The sequence below is a fragment of the Rissa tridactyla genome, chromosome 1 (genome assembly GCF_028500815.1).
Source record: "Rissa tridactyla isolate bRisTri1 chromosome 1, bRisTri1.patW.cur.20221130, whole genome shotgun sequence".
Lineage (NCBI taxonomy): Eukaryota > Metazoa > Chordata > Aves > Charadriiformes > Laridae > Rissa > Rissa tridactyla.
In genome coordinates, this window is record NC_071466.1 from 196,691,423 (window position 1) to 196,718,423 (window position 27,001).

General features: G+C 41.5%; 1 protein-coding gene across 5 annotated transcripts in view; it reads left to right on the forward strand.

Annotated features, from left to right (window-relative positions):
• PLXNB2 (plexin B2) overlaps positions 1-27,001 on the forward strand; it is a 260,101-nt gene that overhangs the window by 58,961 nt on the left and 174,139 nt on the right. For all 5 annotated transcript variants that reach the window (XM_054217236.1, XM_054213852.1, XM_054215554.1 and 2 more), the window contains exon 3: positions 23,910-24,094. The gene's annotated coding sequence lies outside the window, so the exon portion shown is untranslated. The remainder of the gene's footprint in view (positions 1-23,909; positions 24,095-27,001) is intronic.

The window sequence follows — 27,001 nt, forward strand, 5'->3', positions numbered from 1 at the left end:
TCTTTGTGGTCGCTTGCCAAGAGCTTCACTAAAATGATATAGATTATGTGCTCATATCAACAAAGAACAAGTTGCTTACTGGGAATTACATCCTATGCGAGATGCCTCTTGCCTGGGGAAGCAAACTCACAGGGTTTCATGAGGGCACGTGTCTGGACACACTGGTATGGGCTTCCCTCATAATTTTAGGAAGGGTAAGGGTATGTTTTATCTCACCTCTCCAAAGAGCCCTTCCAGTACCTTCTTTTATTGTGAAAAAAACCCATCTGAGGTTTTGTTTTTCTTTCCTTTTATTATAGTATGCTGTGTTCCCTGTTTCAAGGCATTCAAAATTGGGCTTTCTGGTGATGTTAACCTTTCTTCACGTGTAAGGCAGGGTTTAAAATAATTCTAGTATTGAAGGTATTTTTCTGCTTATTCATGGAAGTGGAGGGAGGGGAAGGCTTTTCTGTCAGGTCCATAAAATAAATTCAAGTCAGACAAGTTTTGAAGCTTCTAGAAAACTAGAGGAATGTGTTGCTGTTAAAGGACTACTTTCACTGGAGCTCTGCATGCCCTGCTGTCAGGCGTTAGGGTTTTCACCTTCCTCCGGATCTGGTCCCTGGGAATAAATCACAATCCTTTTGCAGGCTAGATACCATTTGGCATTTTGAAGAGGTGTAAGCGTATAGGTTTCATGAAACATAAAGTATTGTTTAATCTTAACAGAAACCCTGCAACAGGTAAGAGAATAATTTACAAACAAAAATCAAATGCATACCTGTCTTTCAAGATTTGCCGTTTCCTGTAAAGTGTGATTGATTCAGGTCATTCCTATACGGCCTGTTCTGTAGTGACTTGCCCATTGTAAAGAGCTCTGTCAGGGGCATACCCTCAGCTCCTGCAGATTACTCTAGCCCATTTCAGGTGTCTTCGGTTTGTGTCTTGGTGGCTGGCAATGCAGACAAAGTTATGGAGATAACAGTTGCCTACCAAAACCCCTTTATAGCTACATGGTTTCTCAGTTTACTGTGGGGTTACTTACCGTTGTATGGCTTTGATTTTCTGGTAGATTCTTAGTGTTTCCTACTAGCGTGGAAAACTGAGGTTATTCATTCATTGAAAATGTCAACACAGCTACTGTAACATTATCGTAATAACCTGGGTGAAATGCAGCACTCGCGGGCTGCTACAGATCAGTCCCACCTTCCTCATAGCTCTCTGTCAGAGTGGGTGGCCTTCAGCCTCAGAAAATGCTGGGCAATTGAAAATGACTTTATTTCCATGCAATTTCCCTCTCTGAAATGGCTCTTGCCTTCTGTACCGCCGCCTGTCGCACACAGCTAAATGGACAAACACGAAACTGTGGCGCGTATCAGTATGATGCACATGCCAGAATGTGTCATGTATAATCTGGAATTACCAGCAGACATTTATCTGCCCTTTTTTCTGTTTGTTCGTTGATGGGTTTTCTGTGTGCGTGTTTATTTGAGCTACAGGTATTGTGTATGTTAAATTCTTTCTAAACAAATTTAATGCAATAGATTAATTCTGTTTTGAGTGGCTTCTCCTCCCTCCGTTATATAAGCATGTAATAATAACTAAGTAACAAATTTTATAACAAGTCAAATAAGTGTTGTTTAAAATTCTCATTTGAGAAAGTGGTCTCTGCAGGTGCTATATTTTTCTTTAAAACTGTCGGTTGGCAGCATGAAGTAAAAATAAAAAAAAGCAACAGTATGCATTTTTGAAAGAGACTGAGGTACAGAAAATAATACTTCAGGAATAATTTGCTTTTAATAACCTTCATTCTTAGGAGAATTGCATCCTGTGGTTCTTTGCCGTTGCTCTGTGTTTGTGGGTTTTTTTCCTAGGAGGTAAGCAAGGACACCTTACCAGACTTTGCCTCACATTCACCAGTTAAAAATAATAGCAGGTGCTCTTAACTTATAATAGGGTAAGGAAGAAAAGACTTGGTCCACAGACTAGTAAACAGTGAAAGATACTCTGGAGGGGATGAATGTTTCTGCTTTATTTTTCTTCAACTCTTTGCAGAAAGCGTAACAGTGGCTTATATGGATATTTTTTCCTCCCATTTCTCTTGCTGATGGTTGTTAATGCTGTTACTTCCATTATCATGTTTGAATTAGTGTGCCTTCCCGAAAGAAGTTTCTTCTTCACATAGCAGTATGTTTTAATATGCTTCTGGTTAAGGTAGGACTGTTATTTCTGTTGAGTTTTCAGCTCAGCAGTTGGGTTGTGCTAAATACTGTGTTTGTTGGAGGCCTTCTGAATTAGAAAATAGTCTGGTTATCTGAGCTGCAGCCTAAAAGCAAACTCCTATAAGAAGAGCTTTTATGAACATATTGCTCTCAAATAGCAGAAGTCACTTTGACATTTCTTCTTCTGAGGTGCTTTTAAGAAACGGCTTACCATGTGTTATGGTTTAAACCCCGCCAGCAACTAAGACCACACAGCTGCTCGTTCACTCCCCCCAGCTGGGATGGGGGAGAGAATTGGAAGAGTAAAAGTGAGAAAAAACTCAGGAGTTGAGATACAGACAGTTTAATAGGTAGAGCAAAAGCCATGCAAGCAAAGCAAAACAAGGAATTAATTCACTACTTCCCATCGGCATGCCGGTGTTCAACCATCTCCAGGAAAGCAGGGCTCCATCACACGTAATGGTTACTTGGGAAGACAAACGCCATCATTCCAAACATCCCTTCCCTCCTCCTTCCCCCAGCTCTATACACTGAGTACGACATCATATGGCATGGAACATCCCTTTGGTCAGTTGGGGTCAACTCTCCTGCCTGTGTCCCCTCCCAACTTTTTGTGCTCTCCCAGCCCTCGCTGGCGGGGTGGTGTGAGGAGCAGAAAGGGCCCTGACTGCCCAGCAACAACCAAAATGCCAGTGTGCTACCAACACCATTCTCATCCCAAATCCAAAACACAGCACTAACCCAGCTGCAAGGAAAAAAGTCACCTCTACCCCAGCTGAAACCATGACAGGACAAATGTATGGCTTCCCTGACATCCCTTTTCACTAAAGTTAACTATGCAAGCCTGACCACTGCTTTCAAAAGGAACACTTCAGTCCTTGAACGCTGGACTTCAAAATCCTATAAACGTATGAGTTGGGCATGTGACAGGGTAACACGTGTCATGATTTCCTGACCACCTTTGTATTTTGTGTACAGTCCCTCTGCATTATTAACCATGAACACATAAGGTCAGAAAGTTAATCTGTGCTCTTATTGGGGCTGATTTTTGTGTTTGCTTTCCGAGGAAACTACCTAGATGTATTTGGTGTTTAAAAACTGCTTGCAAACATGTAAAAAGTTATTACTATGCAGATTTGGTATCTGTGGTCTTACATTTTGCTTGATTTCTGGGGCTCTCTGAGGACTCTAGCTATAGTTCAAATGCTGGAAACCCAGGACTCAGCTGAGTTCTTCACCGCTGTGTGAAGGCAGCCACATCGTGTAATACTGTCGTCTCGTTAGAGAATCAGTTGACCAGATACATCATTACTTACAAATTCATTGTAGAGAAAAATCTCTCCTGATTCTGCTCTGCGGTTCAGCTGTGATACCAAACTTAAAATCAAGCGAGTGTGTACGTATATTTAGCTGACTGACTTCTGAACGCAGGCCAGACAGAAGCAATTTGCACATTGAAATGTGACAAGCTCACAGTGTAGAATTTTAATCGATGAGACGTTTTAGCTCATCTCCATATATTATTTATGCTTGAAGACTAATATCAGCTTGAAATACGGCAAACTTGCTCTTCCCAGAGGAGAATTTGGAGAGAGTATATAAAGACTCAGAGTGACGAGGTTAGACACAGTGAGGAGCACTCTGCCCCATTACACTGTTAATCAAACTGGTCGTTTATGGCAAAAGGTATCTCTGTTACTACATTTGGTGCAGTATAAACCTTCCAAAGTACTTGCACTCTTCTAGTTTCTCATGTTAGAATTGAATTCCAGAGACAAGCCTACTGCTGGGCCTGCAGCGCTTTGCTTTATGGAAATTAATTACCTTGCTACTCTAATTTGTGAGGTTAACAGACTGTTGTGTGGAACAGTTGCACTGTTCTTCACTGTGTTACTGGTGTCAGAGAACTTTCCTTGCAGCCATCACCTTTCACAGGACTCCGATGAAAATATCACAGGTCACCCCACAGCACAGTGTATGTTACCCACACGTCCAGAGGGATGTGCGTTTTGCAACTGCAGAACATGTTTATCTCCCTGAAAGTACCAGGGCAACATCCTTTGACCATCATACTGTGTATAGGTATCATCAATCATTGCCAGTACTTCTAGTACATGTCATATGAAATTTACAGTTCAAGTTTTCTAAACTTAATCAACAAATGTGACTTAAAATATCTTATAATAAAAAGGAATTCTTATATACTAAAAAGAAATCTGTGTTCATAAAAGGAACATTGAGATCACTGGAAGCTTCAAACATGAATTTGAGGGAGAGAATGATTGACTTGTATTAATAGGGGGAAAAACTTTATTCCCAGCTGGAGAGGAAACAGCACTGGCAGAAAATCTTTGAAGCATTTGTTCATAACAGAACAATCTAGTCTTTGGGGTTCTGTTAAATGAATTAAAATCAGCTTCCTTTCTCTTAACACGCTGAATTAACAATAAGAGATTAACAGTATTGAGACAGAATTCTAAGAGTTCTGACTCGGTTAGCTCTTTGTAAGTGGATAAACTTTATTTTGGCCAGTGTTGAACAAGTAACTGATTACAAGTAAGTAATTCAAGATGAAGAAGGGGGTTTTGCTCATAAAAAGTTCAACTGCATTATTTAAATACATTCCATACATTTTTCTCTCCAGCGAGCGGGGAAAGAGGAGGTGCCATGGCTGTTCTCTCTTTGAATGTGGTTAAAAATCTCTTAACTATAATTATAAATCCAGGAAAAGGGGTAGAAGGATGAGGTTCTTCTCAAATTTCCAAATGTTTTATCTGAGAACTCAGGCTATTCCAGACAGTCTTCAAAGAATAGTAGGTTATTAATACAGAAACTGCAGAAACCATGCCTGTGGTTTGGCATTAGCAAGTAGAAAAAATTGGTGCTGGTGGTTGTATTTATCGCAGTGAATAATTGATAATCATCAATGAATCACTTAGGCTGATGCTGAGCTTGGACCATCTTCAGGCTGCAGCTTCAAAGGCACCTTACACATACCTGAAGCCCAGAGTGCGTGTGTGAACGTGGAATTGCAGATGTATGTTGCTGCATCAGTGCATCGGCTGACACTGTTTCTTATTCAGACCTTAGCCTGCACAACTGGTAGCATACCCCGTGAAAGAGATTATTATAATTGTCATAATAAAAATAATTTCACAAATCACTTTTTTTATAGTCAGCAGTCCATAATGATTGGGAGTATTGCGCTATAAGCCGGTTAGCTCAAATACACTCATTTGAAATGTAAGTAGGATTTTTTTAGGGGCTCATAACTCGATATGCAGTCAGATCGTTTTTTAAACTGCATTAATACTTTACGTAAGTCATCACATACTGCTCCTTTGGGATTTAGAAAGACAGTAATTACATTGTAAACATATACTCATTATTGGAATCACTTGTTGCAGCTTAGCAGTGTCCATGCAGATTTGTCACTTCTCTCTAAGGGATTATGTGAACTTAATTTTCGGGTTCTCAGTCTGCCACCCATTACAATTGCTAAACTCCACTGTAGAAACACAAGGTAGTTTGAGTAATCTGTATCGGGTGAACTGTCTCTGTCAAATAGAGGACAGGTGCTAGGGAGATACTGCCCTAGGAGTTTGTGATGGATTTTTCATAGATTATTTAAGACTTTTTTTTCCCCCCACTGTATAGTCTTAAAGCAATTGCAGCTTAGCAGTTCCCTTTGATGACTATTATCCCCAGGTCAGGAGAGTGCTTTTGGGAAAATGATGAGACTATGAGCAAGGCAGGAATGCAAGTGGTCAAACATCCAAAAACAGGTGAAAAAGAATAAGGATGGAGAGAAACACAAAGCACCTCTCTCCGTCATCACATCACACATAAGTTAAGCTATATATCATCCTCTTATGTCATGTGGGAAATATGAAATATTTAAGAGACAATGTGAGAATACTGTAGTTGTGAAGGATACACTCAGTGATTTTTTTTTAATTTTTTAAATTGAAATAAATCAATGAATAAAATTCCCCCCAGACTGAACATCTAAACCGGACACACCATATGCCTGTTCTGTATTTGAGTACCCATTTTCCTTTCAAAATCCCAATTTGTGACTTGAACACAAATCAGAACAAATAGTGAAACCATTTTTGGATGATGTTGGAATTTTGGAGCAAATCATCTTGAGTGCCATTACAAGTCATACAATGGACAACCAGGGGATCAGGCCTAGTCAGCATGGGTTTATGAAAGGCAGGTCCTGCCTGACGAACTTGATCTCCTTCTATGACAAGATGACCTGATTATTGGACAAGGGAAAGGCTGTGGATATTACCTACCTAGACTTTCGAAAAGCATTTGACACTGTTCCCCATAGAATTCTCATGGAAAAACTGGCTGCTTATGGCCTGGATGAGCATACGATCTGCTGGATCAAGCACTGGCTGGATGGACGGTTCCAAAGAGTGGTGGTCAATGGAGTTAAATCCAGCTGGTGGCCAGTCACAAGTGGTGTCCCTCAGGGCTCAGTGTTAGGACCATTTCTGTTTAATGTCTTTATTGATGATCTTGACAAGGACATAGAGTGTATCATCAGCAAGTTTGCAGATGACACCAAGTTAAGTGGGAGTGTCGATCTGCATGAGGATAGGGAGGCTCTACAGAGAGACTTGGATAGATTGGATCGATAGAACAAGGCCAAGTGCTGGGTCCTGCACTTGGGCCACAACAACCCCATGCATCGCTACAGGCTTGGGGAAGTGTGGCTGGAGAGCTGCCCGGCAGAAAAGAACCTGGGGGTTCTAATTGACAAGCAGCTGAACATGAGCCAGCAGTGTGCCCAGGTGGCCAAGAGGGCCAATGGCATCCTGGCTTGTATTAGAAATAGTGTGACCAGCAGAAGGAGGGAGGTGATTGTCCCCCTGTACTCAGCACTGGTGAGGCCACACCTTGAGTATTGTGTCCAGTTCTGGGCACCTCAATATAAGAGAGATATTGAGGTGCTGGAGCGAGTGCAGGGGAGGGCAACGAAGCTGGTGAAGGGCCTGGAGACTAAATCTTATGAGGAGCGATTGAAGGAGCTGGGACTGTTTAGTTTGAGGAAGAGGAGGCTGAGGGGGAGACCGCATCACTCTCTACAACTACTTGAAAGGCCATTGTAGAGAGGTTGGTGCTGGTCTCTTCTCACAGGTAATTAGCGATAGAACAAGAGGGAATGGCTTCAAGCTGCAACAGGGTAAGTTTAGACTGGACATTAGGAAAAAATTCTTCACAGAAGGAGTGGTCAGACACTGGAATAGGCTGCCCAGGGAGGTGGTGGAGTCACCATCCCTGAATGTGTTTAAGAGTCATTTAGATGTGGTGTTAAGGGGTATGGTGTAAGGGAGAACTTTGTAGAGTGGGGTTGATGGTTGGACTCCATGATCCCAAGGGTCTTTTCCAACCTAAATGATTCTGTGATTGTCATGCAAGAGTATCTGGTGTTCTAAGTAAATTATGTTGGAAATTATAAGAGAGTTCAATTAAAAGCAAACAAATGTGAGACAAAGATGAGAATAATTGTATCGAAGTTCTACATAGTAAAGTGTCTACATAGGTCAGCTAACTATGAGGACAAGAACAGGAACCGGGAATTGTATGAATGATCCCTCTATACACCAAGCCCTTGCCATATGCCCCCCAGCTTCTGGCAACTAAAGATTTAGGGATTTAGTGGATCAGAGCTTGCATTGGGACTGTTTTGTTTGTTAGCTCTTGATGGACCTAGTTGTATGTTCTCCTTGCAAGACCCTTTCTGCTATAAACCAGTGACACGGAATGTAGCTGTGTAGAGAGCCACCTTCTGCACATCTGACTTCCGATGAGCAGTTGGGTAGCTTGTCATTTTTAATGTTGTGAGATATGGTGAAAATCGTTTTCTTTTCACTTTCTCTAATGAACAGCCACAACCCCGCCCATCAGTGGGAAGCCGTACCCGTACCTCTGCCCTGTATCTGACTGCACCAGCGCCAGCTCTTGGAGTATCTGTACTCTTTCCTCCAAAACCTAGTGTAGGGTGTCTGCTATTTATGGCAAAATACAGTGTAAAATAGACTGCATTTTAGAGTTTTGAAAACACGGATATGTCCTGTAACTGGACCTTGCAGGGGGACTGCTGTTGAAGTGCTGTTACAGCAGAGGCAGGCACATAGTTTGCTAGTTTGTATGCGGCACTTCAGACCCTGGAAATAGGTTTGTCCCACATCTGAAAAGTTTCTGTGGTACTGGCTCATTCAGGGAGTTTGTAAGTTTTTGTGAATTCAAGATGTTTCTTAGTGTATTGTGAAACAGTGGGAATAATTTAAAATAATACTTGGAATTAGGGCTGCATAATCCTTTTATTTGGTTAATGAGTTTTCAAATTAGGGAAGTATCTACAAATATTCTTACGGTAATTTTGATGTTTTTCTGACTTGAAAAAAACCGACTTGAATTCAAAACTGTGATTCAGATCTGCCTCCGGATTTATCTTGGCTATCATAAAAACAAAGGCAGAATGTTCTGTGTGTTTTAACATTGCCATTGTCAATAAGATGATGAAAATCTGGATACGCTTTTGGAACTTGTGTTAGGAATACTTAAGTTGTTTGTTATTGTCGTTAAATCTATCAGTAGTTGAACCTTTCTTGTTGCTTTGTAGTTCTTGTAGAACTATCAGTGGTAGCTCTTTTGAAATTTCACATTTGCTTGGGAACAAAGCAGACTGAGAAAAATGCTATTGTCAGGCAACTCAGGACAACAAAAATCTCAGTCTGAGAAGTGATATTTAATTACTTACTGCCTAGACAAGCTTGTAAAACAAATTTAATTACGTGCAACAGACAAGCTGCTGACCTCCACTTAAAATCCTGTGTACCCAGGGTGACCTGTGGGTCTGACCTAAGATTGAAAGGGAAGAAAAAAAAAGAAAAAAAGAAAAAAAAAAGGCCCAAGTTTCCTCTTGCATGCCACCAAAGAGCAGCTGCGCTCTCTACCCTCCCTGGGGAAGCAAATGCATTTGCTGCCTGCCCCACAGTCATGACAGAGAAGCCAAAAGAGAAATTTACCCAAGGTAGGGGTTGAGATGAGTCAAAGTGGCTTTGATGGCTCTGACCACAGGAAAACTGAGTTCAGTAGGTGGTTGAAGAGATACGCTATGTTCCATCTGCCAGTTCCTATGTTCAGATACACCCCAAAATATTAGTTACTAGTGGCTTTATTTTCATCCTGTTGTATAAAGAGAAGCCTGCTGTTGAATTATGGTGATGAAGGTGGGTAGTTTAACTGCTGACGGGCTCTCATGACATGGAACTACATTTAGGTCTGCAGGTCCCTTTGCACGAGGGAGTGGGTTGTTCATTTGTTTACCCCCTTGCTACAGGATTGCATTGCAATCCATAGATAAACATGCTTGCCCAGGCCGAGCATCTCTAAGCCATAAGCACAGTGCATCCACCCAGAGCTTGCTGTGGAATTGGGCTGTAAATGCGGGGAAGGTGGTTTGAAAAGTGCAAAGTAGACATGCGATATCTTTTTAGGGCGTTAAGAAAGCAAATACATCCTGGGAAGGTCTTTGTGTACAAAAGTGGAATCAAAACCTTGCAGTGAATGCCAAGGAATAGGCAAGTCCCCTGGAAAGCGGCCTGGGAATGGGGGGAACGGATTATGTTGCTGCAGATGCAGGGTGAGCAGTCGAGATTGCAAACATGCTTCAGTGCTTTTTGCCTTTGCTTTTCGCTGAAGTTCTGATTCCAGTCTCCTACGTAAGGCTCCGACTCCCAGACTCGAGCAGATGCAGCTGGGCAAGCCGCAGCGTTTCCCCCCAGCCCGGTAGCAGCTTTGCCCCTGTGTTGGAAACGGCAGCCACCAGCCAGGGCTGCTGGGGGGACATCTCCGCTCCTCAGCTCCTCCGCTCTACAGCCCACTGTGGGAATGTAAACGGCCACCTATTGTGTTTTATATTACAGCGTGGCACTTCATCATCAGTGCTTGCCAGCCTCAGTTTATGTTGAATTAATATATAGACCTTATGATTATATTTTGGCATGAAATTAGCCAGCAATATATGCCTTGCCTGAAAGATGAGCAGCTGCCTGGCGGTGTCTTAGATGTTTGCCTGTCCTTGTAACTGATGGAATTCCAGGAATACGTATACAGTGAGAAAGAGATACAGAAAGAGAGTCACTGTTGCTACTCCTAGCGTATCTATAACGCAGAAGTACACACACAGGAAAAATACATATAAAGAGATACATCTAAATAGAGGAAACTGCAGCTTTTTTTGTAATCCTCTATTGTATGTTTGTGTCCTTGTATGTATATTTTTCTTATGAAATACAAGTTTGTTTTCCCCAATATTAAACTGCTTGATCAAAGCTCCTTATACATCGCTACTGAAGATTGAGATACGTGTTATGGAGAAACCAAATTGAACAATAAAATACTATTCCTCCCAGGAAAGTTGGGAAACTTTATAGATCATCTGCTGCAGATATTTCTCATTTTTACAAGGAGGCAAGAATAACTGTGGTGTTACTTACTGAGGGAAAATAACAAATCTTTTTTTCACTGAAAAGAGCTTAGATGAATTTCCAGGGGGAAATAGTGCAGCAGGAATATAGTTGCTACCATTTTTGAAAGCCATATATGAGAGTCCAGTGTTATATCTGAAAGTTGTTCTCCTTATGTCCTGTCCTCTGTATAATTTTGGCATGCCTTTTGTTCCTCTCTCTTTATAGTGGTTCTACTTTAAATGAGCTCCGCAGAAAAATTTGCTGTCGAGTCTGGGAAAGATAATGCAACACCTTAATTTTCCACATTACAAAACGTTCTGAAATGCTTGCAGAGGGATCCCAGTTCGTGCATCGAGTCAGCTGGAGTAATTAGGGCATGAGGCAATTGTTTCTTTACGGGCCTGAAGCCATCCCAAGAACCATGGAGACTCACTCCTTGTTAAAGGTTGCTTTAACCCTTGGCCAGGTGGGTGTTATGGGTTTTGTTCAAAAACTTTGAGCTCCGTGACAACTGGAGTCACAAGACCCCAAGTCACTCTGATCACAGGACTGGAGCTCAACATGTCCCTCTCTGAACCTTTAGCAAGACCAAACACAGTTCAAGGAATGTGATTTTTTGTTTTTTTTTTTTTTGTTTGGTTGTTTTTTTTGTTTTTTTTTTTCTTGCTACAAAAAGATATAAATACGATTCACAGTATTCTACTTGATGAATCAGAATCTGAAACTATTTATTTTGGCCAGCCTAATATGTTGTCATCCTCCCTCTTCCTTGTGGAAAATTTTGTCCTTTCCACGAGTTCAATCCCACGAGGACCATTATTTCTGACTGCTGAGAAGAGCAGTAAAAATCTGCAAAGCTATCTTCACTCAGATTTTAGAAAGAAGTCAGTTATAAAGTTGGTGATTTGTGCTACGTGCTTCTTGTCACTAGGATTACAATATTTTTGCACTTTTAAAGAATCTAATAAACTCTGTGTTCACAGACACACTTTGAATTTGGATGTTACGCTTCTAAACATTTGCCTGCCCTCACTAAGGTAGCATGGACTTTGCTCGTCTTTCTCTGACTGTTAGGGAAAAACATTTCTGGAAATTGAAAGGTGCTTTGGGTTTTTTGGTTTGTTTTTACTTCAGAAGAGCTCAGACAGGTTAATGGGGAGGTCTTTGCAAGTTGTTGATGTAGAAAATGCCCATGCACGTTTAATATCTTTTCTCAGAAGCCTGCAATAATTACTTTAGGCTTTGCTTTCTTTCCTGAATATATTTATCAGTTAAAGACCACATGTTTACTCTCTCAGCAGCTCTTTTCACGCTTTTGACTACTGAGGCATGTTACAGTGATCCAAATCCAGATTCAGTATTAACCTATTTTGTCAACATTCCTGTTATCTTCTGTATAGGTATTTATGCTGAATGTTCTGTGTATTGAGTGGGAAGGTGCTATCTCTCCTACCTTGCAAACATAAGTTGCATATTTTTGATCTTTCCTTAAAAAGGCAGAGAGGACTTGTTGAACATGTGAATGGCCAGGTCTTTAAAAATAATTTTGTGACCGCTTTTTTATGCTCCCTCTGCACACATCACTAGTTCAGATAAAAACCTGACCTGAATAGGTATGTGCCAGAACTGTGTTGACAGAGATTGGAGCCTGGGAACAGATTGAAGGCTTTCACTATCTGTTTTCTTTCTTTGTTCTTCTAATAAATACCAATTTACTCTGATGTTCTTCATTACCTCTCAATTAGCCAAAAGCTTCTTTAACTACATCATTACTAGCAAACAATGGGCATCGTATAGATTTATAAATTAATAAATACATGTAAATTAAAATAGCTGAAGGTCTACATGATGTTCACGTATAGGATATTCTGGCATGAAATATCTTTGTATAGCATTTCATCCTTTTTTACGTCACACTCAAGGAACATTCTCCAGCAGCAAGCCTGTAGTTGTTACTGATTTTGTTGAATTTTCAACTTTGGACCCAAGCTGTTTAAACAGATTACTCCCTGCTTTTCTCTGAGTCAACTTCCTCATGCTTTCATCAAAGCAAAAGAGATTATTTGACTTTGTCTCCTAACACAGCATTACAAGAGGGTCATATGTTAAGTGACAGTGATGGATTCTGTGTCAGGGAATAGCCACTCTGTCTGCACGTAAGTCCCCTGTAATAGTTCCCTGGCAAAGGCAAAACCATCTTGTTCTTATTTATTTGGAGGCTATTTATTAGTATTCATTACAATAGTATTTACTCTCTAACTGAAGCTAATACATTTCAGAACTAGATTAGGCGAAGGTATGTTTGAATTGCAGTAATAACGTGCAGGCATAATACATCTGCATTCTGGCACTAATCTTGTACCTTAAGCAACAGTTTCTGTCTCTTTCCCGGGCGCGCAATATTTGTGAACTGATTAATACCTGGCAATAGGAGGACACCTTCTCTTCAGGCTGACGTGCAGTGGAGTTGTGAGAATGGAATAGTAACTAGCACCGACACAAACTCTCGGCACACACAAGGATTTCTGGTGGGAGCGAAATCTCCTTTTAACCTCGGTGTCTTATTTATAAGAAAGTTAAAATGGAGGTAGTGAGTTAACTAATTTCTCAATCAGCTAAATCTATGGAAAATGCTCGGAAGACTCTGCTGGGTACATACAGAAGTCCATCTACATTTACGTTTCAGTTCTCTCTGCAGGAATGATGGGGTTATAGGTGTAGAATATGGGTTCCCCCAATCCAGGCAGCAGGTAAAAATCAATAGGGACAACATCAGATGCTTTTGAGATATACAGCATTGTCAGTGACTGTAGCGTTGGCAGATTGCGTGTGCGTCTCCTTCTCTGAGCTCTCTTGGGCTTTATGCTCCAGGCTGAGTAGGTGAAGTGATAAAATACCTTCTGTATGTTCTCCAGACACTTCTTCCTAGAGAGAAACCACAGATATTTTCTACCCTCATTTAAGTTGTTGAAAGAGGACTTCAAACTGTAGCAAATGAGAGCTCCCAGACAGAATCTCAATTCACAGCTGAGCGGCCAGGGAAGCCCTTCCAGGGTTTTCATGCAGGAGGCACATGACTCCCTCTGAGCAATGCAGATGGATTCACTCCTTGTTTCGGCCAGGCTTTTCTTCGCATTGTTGTTCCTCTGAACAAACGGTACTTTATCCAGAGAGCTCGGTGTCGTTAGCCTGGAGAGAGCGGCCGTGCAGGTGATGTCGGGCTGGCTGAGCTAAACCCCAGAAGCCCACCATAAAGTCGTCCTCTCAGTGTGGGTCAGGGATTCCTCCCAGAGGGGGTGGCCTGGACGGGGCCCAAGTGAAGGAGGGAAGTGCACAGTAACAGGAGCTGCAATAAACTTAGGAACGGCGCAGGAATAAAGCATTCTCGTCTGTTTAAATTTTTCACGTTAGCTGCTTAAAAAGAGCTGCTGGAAACGATCACAGTACTTGCAACGACTGGAGGAGTGTTTCTGGTACGGCTCAAAATTGAATACTAATTGGTTGTATTGGTTGTAATTTTCTGTACAAAAATCAGCACGAGGCTGAAATTGCTGTACTACGAAAAGATGATGTGCCTCAGCATTTGCTTAGCTGTGTGTAGTCTTAACATCTGGACGCATTGCAGTCTTATTTGCAGCCTGCAGTATCTCTATATATACTACTTTACTATAAAAATTCTACTGCTTCGTTTGTGTAGTTATTGGCGCCTATACCTATGCCATCAGAACTTATTTTTATCATGATATATTTCACAGGCAAGATACGTATTAAAAAAAGTGTTAATCCTAAAATTAGAACATCAGTCCTGATGCTCAATTGTTGTTTCTCTGTTAGTGGCAAATAGACAAGTTAGGAAGTAGCTAAGCTTTTTGCTGGCCAAATTAGATCTGGTTAAGTTAATCACAAGGTACTTGTGTTTATCCTCCTTAGCACATCTGTTTACTGTGAGGTTTGTGTATATGCTGAGAATGGGGGGAAAAAAATGGACATGAAGACTTTGTGTTAGCATTGAGGATTGATATGTTTTTGAGGTTTTTGCTTATACCATGTAATGGTATATAAAATAGGATCACAAATGGTGATTATAATGAACTGCACAAGCTCATTTTATGATATACAGCAACATACCTACTTTCCTTTTTTGGTAAAAATATACCCCCAAGTCAAAGCCTTTCTCCAGCATAAATACCTAGAATCTTATTAAAATCTGATCTCATTACGTACGCCATCAGTATTAAAATAGTGTATCCTAAATCTCAGTCATTTAGAAATGATCTGTGCCTTAAAAGATGAAATGAGAAACTCGCCAATTAGTATAAATGTCTTAGTGGAGCAGAAAGTGACTTCAAAGAACTTGATTATATATTTGGGGGTTTTGATATGTATCTTTCCTTTTTTTTTCTGAAGTACTTCCAATTTGGAGACAACTTTTAAAACTTTTTTAGCATAATATTGGAACATTTGAAGCTCCTTTATCACTTCTGTGCTAACCAAATGTAAGGGGAACATCTGAAATATTTGAAAATATTTTAAAACAGTCTGTTTAGTTTTTAAAGATGAAAGGATTGAAAATGAAATGCAAAGTCTTAGTCTCCTTGTGCTCATCCTCTGCACCACTCTTTTCTTTCATGTGCGCTGCTGGCCAGTGTTTGATGCAGCAATTCCCGATGTTACCCAACCTTTTTGGTATGGCAAGCCTTACTATGAAAACATCCCGTTTTGTGTCTGCGTCTGATATCTCTGCTCACCTTTGCAAGATGTTTTGGCTCGTCTCGCGATCAGATAGTATCAAGCAACGCTACAGAGTCCAGTAAACCTTGAATTCGCAATCTCCATCAAAGTGGCAAGAAATTGAAGCCTGAAGTCCTGCACAGAAGGCTCCCTCCATCGTGCCAGGAGCATCCCACTCTCAGGCTGCTTTAGTCCCATGGTAGCTTATACCTAGGAGCAGCTGGCATTTCCAGCTTCCAGTCCTCCTTATCTGTGTTGCGCAACATCTGGCAACCACAAAAGTTTTAATAGAAAGTAGCATTAGAATAGAGTCACATGCTGCAGGAGGGATAGCTTGGAAAGAAAGCAAGTATTGTGTCCTCTTTGTGTGCAACATCCCCATGCTGCGCCCTGGTTCTCCTAGTAACAGATGCAGCCTGTTTGTAAATTTGGGTGATTTTGGTGATTTCTTTTTATTTATTTATTTTTAACCAATGTTTCCTAGTTGCCACCGAAATTTAAGCAACACTGAAGCTTGTTTTGGCCATTCTGCAAGGGCCACTGAACGAGTAATTCAGACTTAAAACCTTTTGAATATGCCACTGGATACTGATAACGTCAGTAGGATCCCTTATCACTGCTAAATGTCCTTTGTGTTTTCTGCTGGAGTGGGAAGTGAGGAAAGAGCAGTACATCAAAGCAAGTGATATATTTTTGTAACACCACATGTATAAATATTGGTGCAGCGGTGGTAGTTTCCATATTGAGTGCCAGCAAAAGTTTTCTAAAAACCACCGCAGAGCGGTAGGTCCAAAAATGCATGGTAAGGCAAAAAGGTGAATAAGCCATTTAAATGGTGAGGGGTGAAGTGGGAACCGTGAGGGGGACGTAACTACAGTCTCACGCTTTGCTGTGGGATCAGGAGGAAGCCCAGATGTATTTCAAAAAAAAAAAAACATAAGCGAGGGGAAGAGAGGAAAAAGTGTCTTTTCCATCTCATGCTGTATCAAATTCCTCCCTCCTTAGCATTTTTTAATCCCCCAGCATTTTTAGAAATTATTGTTTTATGAAAAATGTAAAGGTAATTATATATAATGGGTAATTATTAGAAACTTACACATAATTATGTAGTTTTCAAAGATAGGATAAAAGCCATTACTGAAATAAGAAAACATTTTTCTATCACCTCTAATAATCTTTTCCACATCCCTCCATTTCCAAATAGAAGTGAATTAGATCAGCACGAGGAAGCTGTTCATACTGGTTTCCAGCTGTGGATGTGTCAGTGGAGATAAATTTCACGTCCTCAAATATTACCCTTTCCTGAGTGCCAGTTTGCACACACCTTAAATTCCATTTTGCCAAAAACAAAGTTTTCAGAAGTGGTCGTTTGCTCCCTCAGCGAGGTTTTGAGGTTTTGCAAAATGTTTGTACAAGGAGGTTCAAGGCCCACGTAACTAAATAAAAATAGCCCCAGCTGTTGTCAGTGGCAGCTTTTCCTTGCCTTCTTTTTGGAGGAGCAAAGGTCATAGATATACATTTATTTTCATTGTCAGTGAAGGTTTTTGGTGCCCTTCCAGTCCTGTTTCTGTCCGCTGGCCAGCTGGGTCGTTAGTGGCTGATGGCCGAGGAGCAGAATTTGCCCTTCTGATCAGACCAGCCGGTCCACCTTGCGTGACGTGAGCCTCCTGGAGCTGGAAAGGGGCAGCTGGAAGCCCAGCTTTTGTCCTTGGGTCAGTCGATTTCATAATATGTACCAAATCGGAGTAGGCTTTCATTTGATTTTGTAGTTTTGGGGTGTATTAAATGTTGCTTCTATCAGATTTATTAATCCCTCGGCCCAGAAAATTTGGAAAAGTATCCTGCCTCATCCCTCAAACCACCATTGGTCAAGGCTTTATGTGGAGTTTTGATGAAGTGTTTTTGTGTAGGTGTGCTTTCTAGAAAAGGGAGTAAAACGGTTTCCTTTTTTAGTTCATGTCAGCCTAAAAGCGGTTTTTGCAGACAAACTGCTTTTGCTTATTTGCCTTTGCAAAAGATGCGTTTGTGTGAGGGCTGCAAGGGCCTTCTTCATGACCTCCACAGGGTAGGACCCTCCATGCCTTTGCGTCACATACTGTTCCTTGCAGAAGGTACCTCTGGGTTATTGTAGCACCGGCTTTCCGTTAAATATCTGACTATGAAAAAAGTTTAAATAAAATGTCTTTGGGAATAGTAAATGACAAACTTCTCCAAACATGGTTTATGAGAGCCTTGCAGCCAATCTCCTAAAAGAAGCACCTGCAATCGGGCTTTATAGCTGCTACACAAATAGTTGGCAGACAAAAACCTTGCTAGGATTTCAATTTACAACCTGTGATACATAGGGTTCTTTCTTCCTTGTAATGCTTTAAACTGAAATTGAATTTTAAATTAACTTGACACTGTGCTGTTTTCAAGTCAGATAAATAACCATGTTTCTTTTCCGTCCTTTCAAAATATATTTGATATCTCACTATGAAAGTATTTCCTGAATTGATATTATTATACATTTGCCTGTCCTTACTTTCCTTAGGAAAAAAAAAAACCCAAAACATAACTGTGTTGCTGTAGAAGTATTGTTTGCACTTTGACAATGATATGGTTTTGTAGTTTAAGAATTTTCCAGTTTTATTTCTGTTGCTCACTATAAAAACTTATGGTTTATTTCTGTGTTTTTTCACACAACTTTGATCAAACACTGGCCTTCAGAGTTATGTTTTCTGAGCTACTGTGTGTATAGGTAAATTCCATTTGCTTTAATTCATCAGAGGGCCACATTCTTCACTTCAGTACCCCTAATGAATCCATGTTAGAAGTTGCCAAACTATCATAGTTTGGCTTGCTTTTTTTTTGTATTTTTGAGTGTTTGTGGTTTTTTTGAGCAGTTAGACCCACAGTGTGCAGGTGTAAGTGCTTGTATAACACACCAGGTAGTCACGAATGTGGTCAGTGGTGTCTTAATCTGAAACCTGATAGCATCAATCCTTTTTAGACTTGGTAGATGATACCACTGGGAAGACTATTATAAAAGAGCTGCCTTAAAAAAAAATGTTTTTTTCTAAGTATTTTTTAAAAAAAGCGAATACATACATTTCTGAATGTGCACGTATAGTAGAAAGGAAAACTGGTACAGTAGAATTGTTTTGTTTTGTTTTCCTAATTGTCACACTCATAAGTGAAGCAAACTTTCTCATAAAGCAGTATCTGGAAGAGCTTATACTGAAGGACAGACAATAGCGTAGTTCACAATGTCGGCATGCTGGGCAAAATGTATTTCTTCTGTTCCTGGTAAAAACTGTGGCTAACACCATGGGTCGGTGTGTCACTTGAAATAAGGTATTGGAGTACATCCCTCCCTCCCTTCTCCCCCAGGAAGGTGTTCTCCCAACAGCTCCCATTTTGTACCTCCCCGTTTCCTGCAGGGCATTAGTGCTCCAGAAAGAGTTTCACCAGCCCCAAGGCCTTAATAGCGGTCAGGAGAGGCAGAAGGGAAAATTTCCAAATACTTCCCCTCATAGGCTTAGGGCTGGAATTGTAACCAGCAGCTTTCGGGGGGGTACTGAAGATCACTGTTTTTCTTGCCCTATTCCCTTGCTAGCCAACAGCAATATGACCCGAGAGCCTGACCCTGTTTTTATTACCAAGCACAGTGAAGAAATATTTGGAATATTTCATTTCCATGAGTGTATTAATGAAGGAGACAAAAAAAACAAACCTCTACCTTTAAATGGGACGAGAAGTTACGCAGACCTGCCCGACTCAGCCAGAAATTCTCTTAGGCAAAGGAATGCCACATGAAATTGGAAAGTTCTCCTTCACTCAAATAAGAGTGAAATACCAGAGCCTTAGTTCAGTTACTTTTCACTGTCTTACACTCCCATCATCTCTCCTCTCCCTTTCCCCCCCCCCCCCCCCCCCCGTTACTCCCCTGAGGTATTCAAATGGAAAGGCTTTTTTTCAAAGGTATTTGCACAAAGAAGGCATTCGGCAGCAGATGAGATTTCTTGTGATCAAAAGCATCTTAGTCTGCTCTGATCTTTCCCCAGAACTTAGCTTAACGTGCAGAAAAAGGACCCTTGCTCAGTACCCTTTGCAGTTTTGGTGGACATCGTCATTGCATATTCCAGGGGCGTGCATGTGTGCGTACGTAGGCATATTTGTTTGAGTCTCGGCCAGGATATATGCCAAAGAGATTAGACTTCATCTTTCATCCCGGGGAGAAGAGAGCCTAAATGGGTTTATCATGGGGTTTTCATTCACTCTGTCATTTCTCCCTTCTTTATAGTTCATTGCTAGGCTTCTAATTTTTCCCGACAGCAGCGCACACCCCTGCAGCTGGCCCTGCATAATGATTCCCTCCTCCTAGACCGACACAAGAGGGGATGCATAAATCTCCTGCCATCAGGGTGCCCCCTTTAGCAGGCACTGCCCCCTCTCCCCCCTGGAAAAAGATCTGTCCCCTCTGCAGCACTCTCATTTACCACCTACTAGCTTTGCCCGCTGAGCCAAGATGCTGCTCGTGACCATTATCCTGCCTATGTTAAACATCGGGAATGGTTCTTTTCTGACAAAAATACAACCTTTTTTTTTTTTTTTTCTTCTCCTAATGACAATTATTAGTGGGAATTGGAGCGCCTTTGGCAATTGTGTTTGATGCAAGCATTATACCATACAGCAACCAGCTCCTGTGAAAAGCAAGACCTGCCTGATGGCTTGAATTAGGAGCTGAAGGATGAGGAGGACTGTCAGGAGCAAGAATTTTGACCGAAATACAGGCAGGTCTTCAGGAGGTCTTAAGTTAGAGATCCCCATGGTCTCCAAGGCCCTGTATTAATTCAAAATGATTGCTTCGAACCATCGGGTAAGGGCAGCGCTGTCAAATCCAGGGCTGAACTTACCCAGCACATTGGCAGTTTATAAATCAGATGGGACTTGTGGACTGTTTACAAACTATTGTTTGAAAATCTCTCTTCCTTAGCCCTCCATCCTCACTTGTAGCAGTGGAATATAACAGCTGGCTAAAAATCAACGCAGGAATAGTGTAAAAGGCAGCAGTTTCTGTTCCTGTCCCGAAGATGAAAGCGGGCGCAGGATGAATGTGCAGCGCACAGGAAGAGCTTCGTCATCCTTTACCAGCAGCAAAGGGATAGGTAAAGGTCAGCCTCTCTTCCAAGAGACTTTCCACAAAATACTAGATTTCTCAAATAGGTATTTGGTGTTAGCAATGCGCTGATAGTCTGATATTCATAGTTTCTTTGAGAATTAAGTGATGTTTTTCTTCAGCTACAAGTATTTGGCTGTTTTCTCTGCTGCTGTCCTTAAGATGATTCATATTGCAGTTATTTTAAAGAGGCGGATAAACTACAATTGTTTATATACAAACAGAATATGGCATTGGCTGCCAGAAACCAATCTCACTAATATTTGGCTTGCTAGGTTGCCTCGTCTTTTCATGGTTTGGCTATCAGAGAGAGCAAGCTGAAAATTAATTGAAAAGAGTTTCTTTCTTTCCGAGTGCGCTCAGAGCTAGTGGTGTTTTCTCCTCTGTAAATGCTGGCAATTGATTATAAAATGTCAGAGGTGTTAGCAGTGTCAGCGACCTTCATCCAGCCAGCTGGAATAATAGGCCAGACTTGCTTTAGGACACGCTGCGGTCACTGACAGGTTTTGTTGCATCTGCAGCCAACTCTGTATCATTAACAAGGAAAAAAGGGTGGATGGAGGAGAGCGGATTGTAAATGTAACAGTGCTCATTCCGCTAAATTTACTTGAAAAATGATCATTTTTTGTGTCCAATGCCATTTTGTACTCTTCGTGGTCTTCTAATTAAGCCTGGAGGATTGTGGATCCAGGCGTTGATTTGAGCAGTATCAGCTGTCCTCCTTCCAGAGAAACAAACAAAACTTCATCTCTCTGCTGCTGGGGACTAACTTGTGAACTGATTTCTCTTCCATGCCTTGGTAACTACACATTATTAGGAATCCCACTCTCTGACTTCATGTACAGAACCGCATCCCTGCAGCAGACCTGCCTGCCAGCTGCGCATCACGTACAGCTGTTCCAAGGATGCTTAAATTTGACTTTGCATCTCAACTACTCCCACTTAATATAATGAGCTTTGAAGTAAATTTATGGGGTTGTTGAAGAAAAAGCCCTCCACGTCTCACAGCAGTCTCTTAGACTCTGTTTGAGGCTAAGGCCCAGCTTTAAAACTGATGATGGTGGTTTATTTCTTTGAGATCATTTTGTTAGAACAAAGCTGTAAATGTGTTGTATTGTACCAGTGATGCTTGAAAAATGAAGGAAGAATGTGTATCCCCTTGCTTGGTAGACCCATGTCAGTGGTTTTCTGAGGGGATTAGGCTTTTCTTGCCTCAGCGTGCCCTTGCAGCAGTAGCAGTGACAAAGCTTGGTGGCCAACGTGCCTGTTGCTAGTGGCAGAAGTTACCTGAAGTCCTTGGAAGGGAAGGGGAAGGGAGAGGAGGGCAGAGATGGCAAAAGCGTTAAACTTTGAAGAGCAACAGAAGTAAGGCTCTGTTGAACTTGAGGAGAACTTCACAATCCCATATGGCATTCCTTCACCTTAATAATGGAAAAAGTCTGTTTATTTTTTGTTTTAATATCTTGTCTTTGTGAAGTTTTAGGACTGGATTTCTTGTACTTTATTTCCTGGATATCTCGTCTATTAAATAAAGTCTCTATTGCTCTCCAATGAGAGCAGGTACACAGTGAAACAAAAAAAAGACCTTTCTGCATTACACAAGTTTTTCTTGGGTTTAGTATTAATCAAGATTCACTGATATGCTTAAAGATTTGGGGCCAAAGAAAAATATGAGAAAGTTTGTCTTCTGAGAGTCTCTTTGAAAAGTCAGCTTTTTGCTGCTCAGTAAACCTGCCAGCCAGCTAAAAGTTTCGGCTCATGGACATGATGGAGCTCGGGGCTGGGAGCCGGCTGTGTGATGGTCTGCGAGGGATGTGGGCTTGTGGGTGACCTTGTGCCTTGGCAGAGGGAGGAGGCGCTACCGGGAGGAGGGTGCTGGCAGGGAGAGGTGTGGAGTGTGCGAGGGATCCCACTGCTTTCACTACAAATGGCTCTGACAGCTCTATGTGCCACCCGAGCTCAGGCTGGTTTTAGAAACACCGTTCTGGCTTCAGAAATGCAGAGAGAAAATATAGTAGTGTAAAGCTGGCAGTTCTTCCACAGTAAATACCAAGGCCGCCCTTAGCATTACCTAATGGAGGACTTAAGATACATTCTCTTAGTTCTCTTACCAGGCTAGTTTTACCTAAATGTTTTAAATACTTTCAGTTTGTGACCTGTGAAAAGATACTTCTGCTAATTTAAGATTAAAAATACGTTTTCATGTGTAAAATGCTTATAGAGTTGAAATATTGAAAGACTCCGTGTTGGAGAAGATGCATACGGTAAAAATGGTGGTAAACATGAAAAAAGGTTGGCTTGCATTTCTGAGAGGTACAAACCAGTCTTCGTCCCCTTTGGAAAAAATCATAGGATAACTTGGGTTGAAAGGAACCACCGGAGGTGATGTAGTCCAACACCCTGCTCAGATCAGGGACGGTGAGATCAGGTTGCTCAGAAGTATTTAGTGGTCTGCTCTAAAAACTTAAGTATATGGTGGTGAGTTTCTTGGGATTTCTGAAAGGGAAAAAAATGAATTGTAATGTGTCTCCTTTGTCTTCACCTTTCAGAAGGGAAAAAAAAAAAAGGAGGCTGAGAAAAGAAGTTCTTCACTATGCATTTCCTTTTATTTTTAGATGGAAATAAAAATTTCATCAGGCTAAACCTTACTTTCCATATTCAATTATTCCCCAGAAAGCTGAAATAAGTATAGATGTAGGCTTTTCGAGAATATGCCCCTAGAAGCTAATTTCTGAAGCAAAAGGAAACTGCAAGGTGACATTGCTTTTGAAAATTGAGCCTTAATAAAGGGCTTCATTTAGGCATCCATCCTTGAAAATGGATGGTGAACTGTGTGAGGGCTGGGAGGGAAAGGGGAAAAAAGGAGATGCAAGAGAATGATAGTAGATGAAAGTACAAGGTAATTTAAGCCCTTGGTTAATGCCCCTATTTGAAATTAGCACTGGTTGATTTGGTCGCCCAACCATTGGCAGCTCAAAGTCAAATTCTTACCATGCAGTGTTCTTGCCACAGACTGGGCTTGAGTAAATTTGTTATGGGTCTACCGTTACCTTCTAGAAAAGTGGCCCCTCCAAGGCAGAGCTAGGATGTTCTGTAAATAGCTTTCTAGTGCTTTGCTTGTCCCCAAGACATTGTAAGTTGTAGAGAAAAGCAGAGAACAACGCTTACTGATAATGGCGGCTATAATGAGTTTCCCCTTTTATAAGGCTGTGTTGAATCTCCAGCAGTCAGACAGCGTAAACATCCCTCACTGGGTCTGGAATGGGGAATGTTGCATCACTCCTGTGCTGAGGGAGCTGTGAGCCTCTTCTGTTGTTCCAGGTGAGAAGAGCGAGGGGGACAGCCCAGGGCTCAGTTCTGGGGCTCGCCTGGTACCCGCTGGAGCACAGCTGAACAAGACTAAACACTGACGCCGCCCCACCTCCTCCTGAAGTCCCACCAGAAGTGGGTTCCTCTCTCCCAAGCTGTGGTGTGCACACAGACTTCTCATGTGAATTTTTTGTAAGGTAAGCTCACTTTTCCCTTTTTTTAAAAAATTAGAGTTTTCTAAATGGGAAATTATATTTTATTTTTCTAGACAAATTTGTTGCTGTTCATCAAGACTTTCGGACGTTGATGGAGCATATAATAAATGTTTATTGCTACTAATGGAGATAAAACTTCTATGAGCCAATCTTGCAAGAGGCATTAAAAATTAGCAAAAGAAAAAAAAAAATAAAGAACAGCTTGGCAGAGGTTCTGTATTCATAATCCTATTTATAGATGATGTACTGGGTAGAAGAGCAGGTTTGTGCCTCTGCCAGCAAGATGCTCCAGCCTACTGCTGTGCTAGTGCTTGCCCTAATTTTGCACTTACATTCTGAGTCTCCCAGGGGGATGCTGAGCAGATGTGTGATTGACCTGAATCTCGAAGGTGCGCGGGTTTGACTGCGCCTCTGAGGATGATCGGAGAGATTCGATCAACTTCTTTTCCAGGACCTGTTCGTGTTGATTAGCATGTGTTGGCCTGACAGGTTTCTCAGAAACCAGCTTGTAAAGCCTTCTTCCAACTGAGAATTTCCTTTATCCTCAAGTGGCCAAAGAGACCTGAAGCAAAGATTGACAGAAGGGTTGCACAAACATGGCTCTCGGTCTGTTCTTTAGCTGCAAAGTGGTTTAAAACCGTTTTGGCAGCTTGCTTGATGCTGGCGACGCTCCTGGAAGCGCTGCTGTCGGGAGCACTGGTTCCAGCCTGGCGTGAGCCTGGAGGGGAAGGCGAGGGATTTTGCTGGGATTGCCTGTGCCACCTTCATCTCGGCTACCGGTAATAATTGGCTGTAGACCGTACTTTTTGGAAGATAGCACTTAGCTATTCCAGCAGGAGAAACATGTGTCTCCTGTCTGACACCAAAGAGAAACGAAACAATGGGAGAGGAAAATAAAAGAGCCAAGTTAAGAAAACAAGTGTATTCTAGTGTTTAGCTAGTAGCTGGCTGCATGCCAGTTTGGGAGGGGCTTTGTTTAGGTTGGGTGGTTTTCTTTTTGGATGCTTCTGTTCACAAAGTTTTACTTCCCCTTAAAAACTAAGGGGAGAAGGAGGGATCAAAATACAGTTTTACATGCATGTGAGCTGCGGAATGAATAAAAGTGAAGACAGCTGTTCTGAAACAAAAACATACATTCTGCCTTCACCCATTCATTTATGTACCTAAAATCATGATTTTTCAAAATGTAGGGTAAAGCATGAAAATAGCCACTATTTAAGCTTACTTAGAAATACACATCAGGGAAGATGAGTATCAGGAAGGAACAAAGGTGGATCCTGTGGGGGATGCAAACATGAGGGTGGACTTACTGAAAGCAAGTAATAGCAGAGTAATTTAGCTGTGGAATTTTAAACCAATTATGTGAATAACAGAGGATATGTTCTGAAAGTAGCCAGAAGTGCTTTCTTGTGGGTATAGCTAACGTGGTTTCAGAAAGCCTCTGCCTGGCCAGGGTTAGGGCTCCCACAGCTGGGACGGCGCGAGTGCTCCCGTGTTTGGCTGTACGTTGCCGCCTCGCTGCACGTCGGCCTTTCTCGGTCTGCCTCTCCCATGGTAAATCTTCCCAAAAAAATGCACAAAGGTGTGTCTGATAATACCCAGTGCCTCAGCTTGTTTCTATGTCTGACTGGAAAGTCTGATGTTCAAAAGGTGCTTGGTCTTAGATTTTGCAATGATTAAACATTTTGATAAGTCGCAGTAAACTACATCAAACTTTTATTGAAATGACTGCAGGTTTCACACAACTGGACTGATTAAGGATAGTATTTCAAGAAGCTTTCACTGATCTAGTTGTTTCTTGAGCTCTGTTCCTTTGAAAGGAAGATTAGCATCCTTGTGCTTTTTAATAAAATGAGCCACGTACTAAAAATCCACTGTCAGCAGTTTGGCTTGAACACCAGAGTCTGTGGCTCATTGCTCTACAGAACATGGAGGATATTAAATGTGGATATTAATTTTGTTTGTTCCTTCTTCACAAAGAAAATAGAAAATGCTCATACAAGAGGGGGAAATAGTTTACGGGATTCTTCGGCATTGCCTTTCATAGCATGCAATTACGAACTTTGAGGCATAGTGGATATGAAGTGTTTTCCTGGTGTTAGCTGTGTGTAAATAAGTATGAGTCAGGTTGGTTGGGGGTTTTTTTACAACTATTGAAGTACCTACATGGTAGTGCTTAAAAAGAGAAACAAAAACTTTGAGATCTCTACTAAACTTTCTTTTCTTTCTAGAAGCTTTCCTCAAACTTCATTAATCTTCAAAGTTTTCCCTTTAAATGGGTGGCCAGCGTAAGCATTTCTGCAAATTCATTTCACGTGAAGATTTTGTCTCTAAAGTTGCTCAAGTAAGCGTAGCTGCAAATCTGATTCACTTGTGTGGCAATGAACTTCACATGTAAATCGAGCTTCTAATAAGTCTGCATTGTGGTAGAAGGTGCTAATGGCTGCCATCAATCAGAGGGCTGGTAGAAGTTGTTCACCCCCTCTCCCCCAGACTAAATGAGACAGCAATTAAATGCCCTTTTGTTGAGTGATAGCCGAGACAATGGAAATCAATGTCCAAAGCACAAACCAGAATGGCAATTCTTAAGTATAAGCTAAGCCATGTGTCCCCAGGGATTGGCATGTTGATTTGCTTACAGCTGAGAGGGTATATGAAAGGAATAACTGGGAGTGTAGACAGCAGGAGAGGCAGTAATGCTCCTTGGAGCAAAGCCAGAAGGGAATATTTGCTGGGAAGACTCCTCGATGGGGCCGTGCTGCCATGATCTTGCCTCCGTGCAACCCAGGCTCAGCCGGCAAATTTGATCCGCAACAGGCCCTAGCATAAGGGCCTGTTGATCAAAAAATATGATACCAAGTTTGTTTGTGGTATGTTTTTACGTTGTCT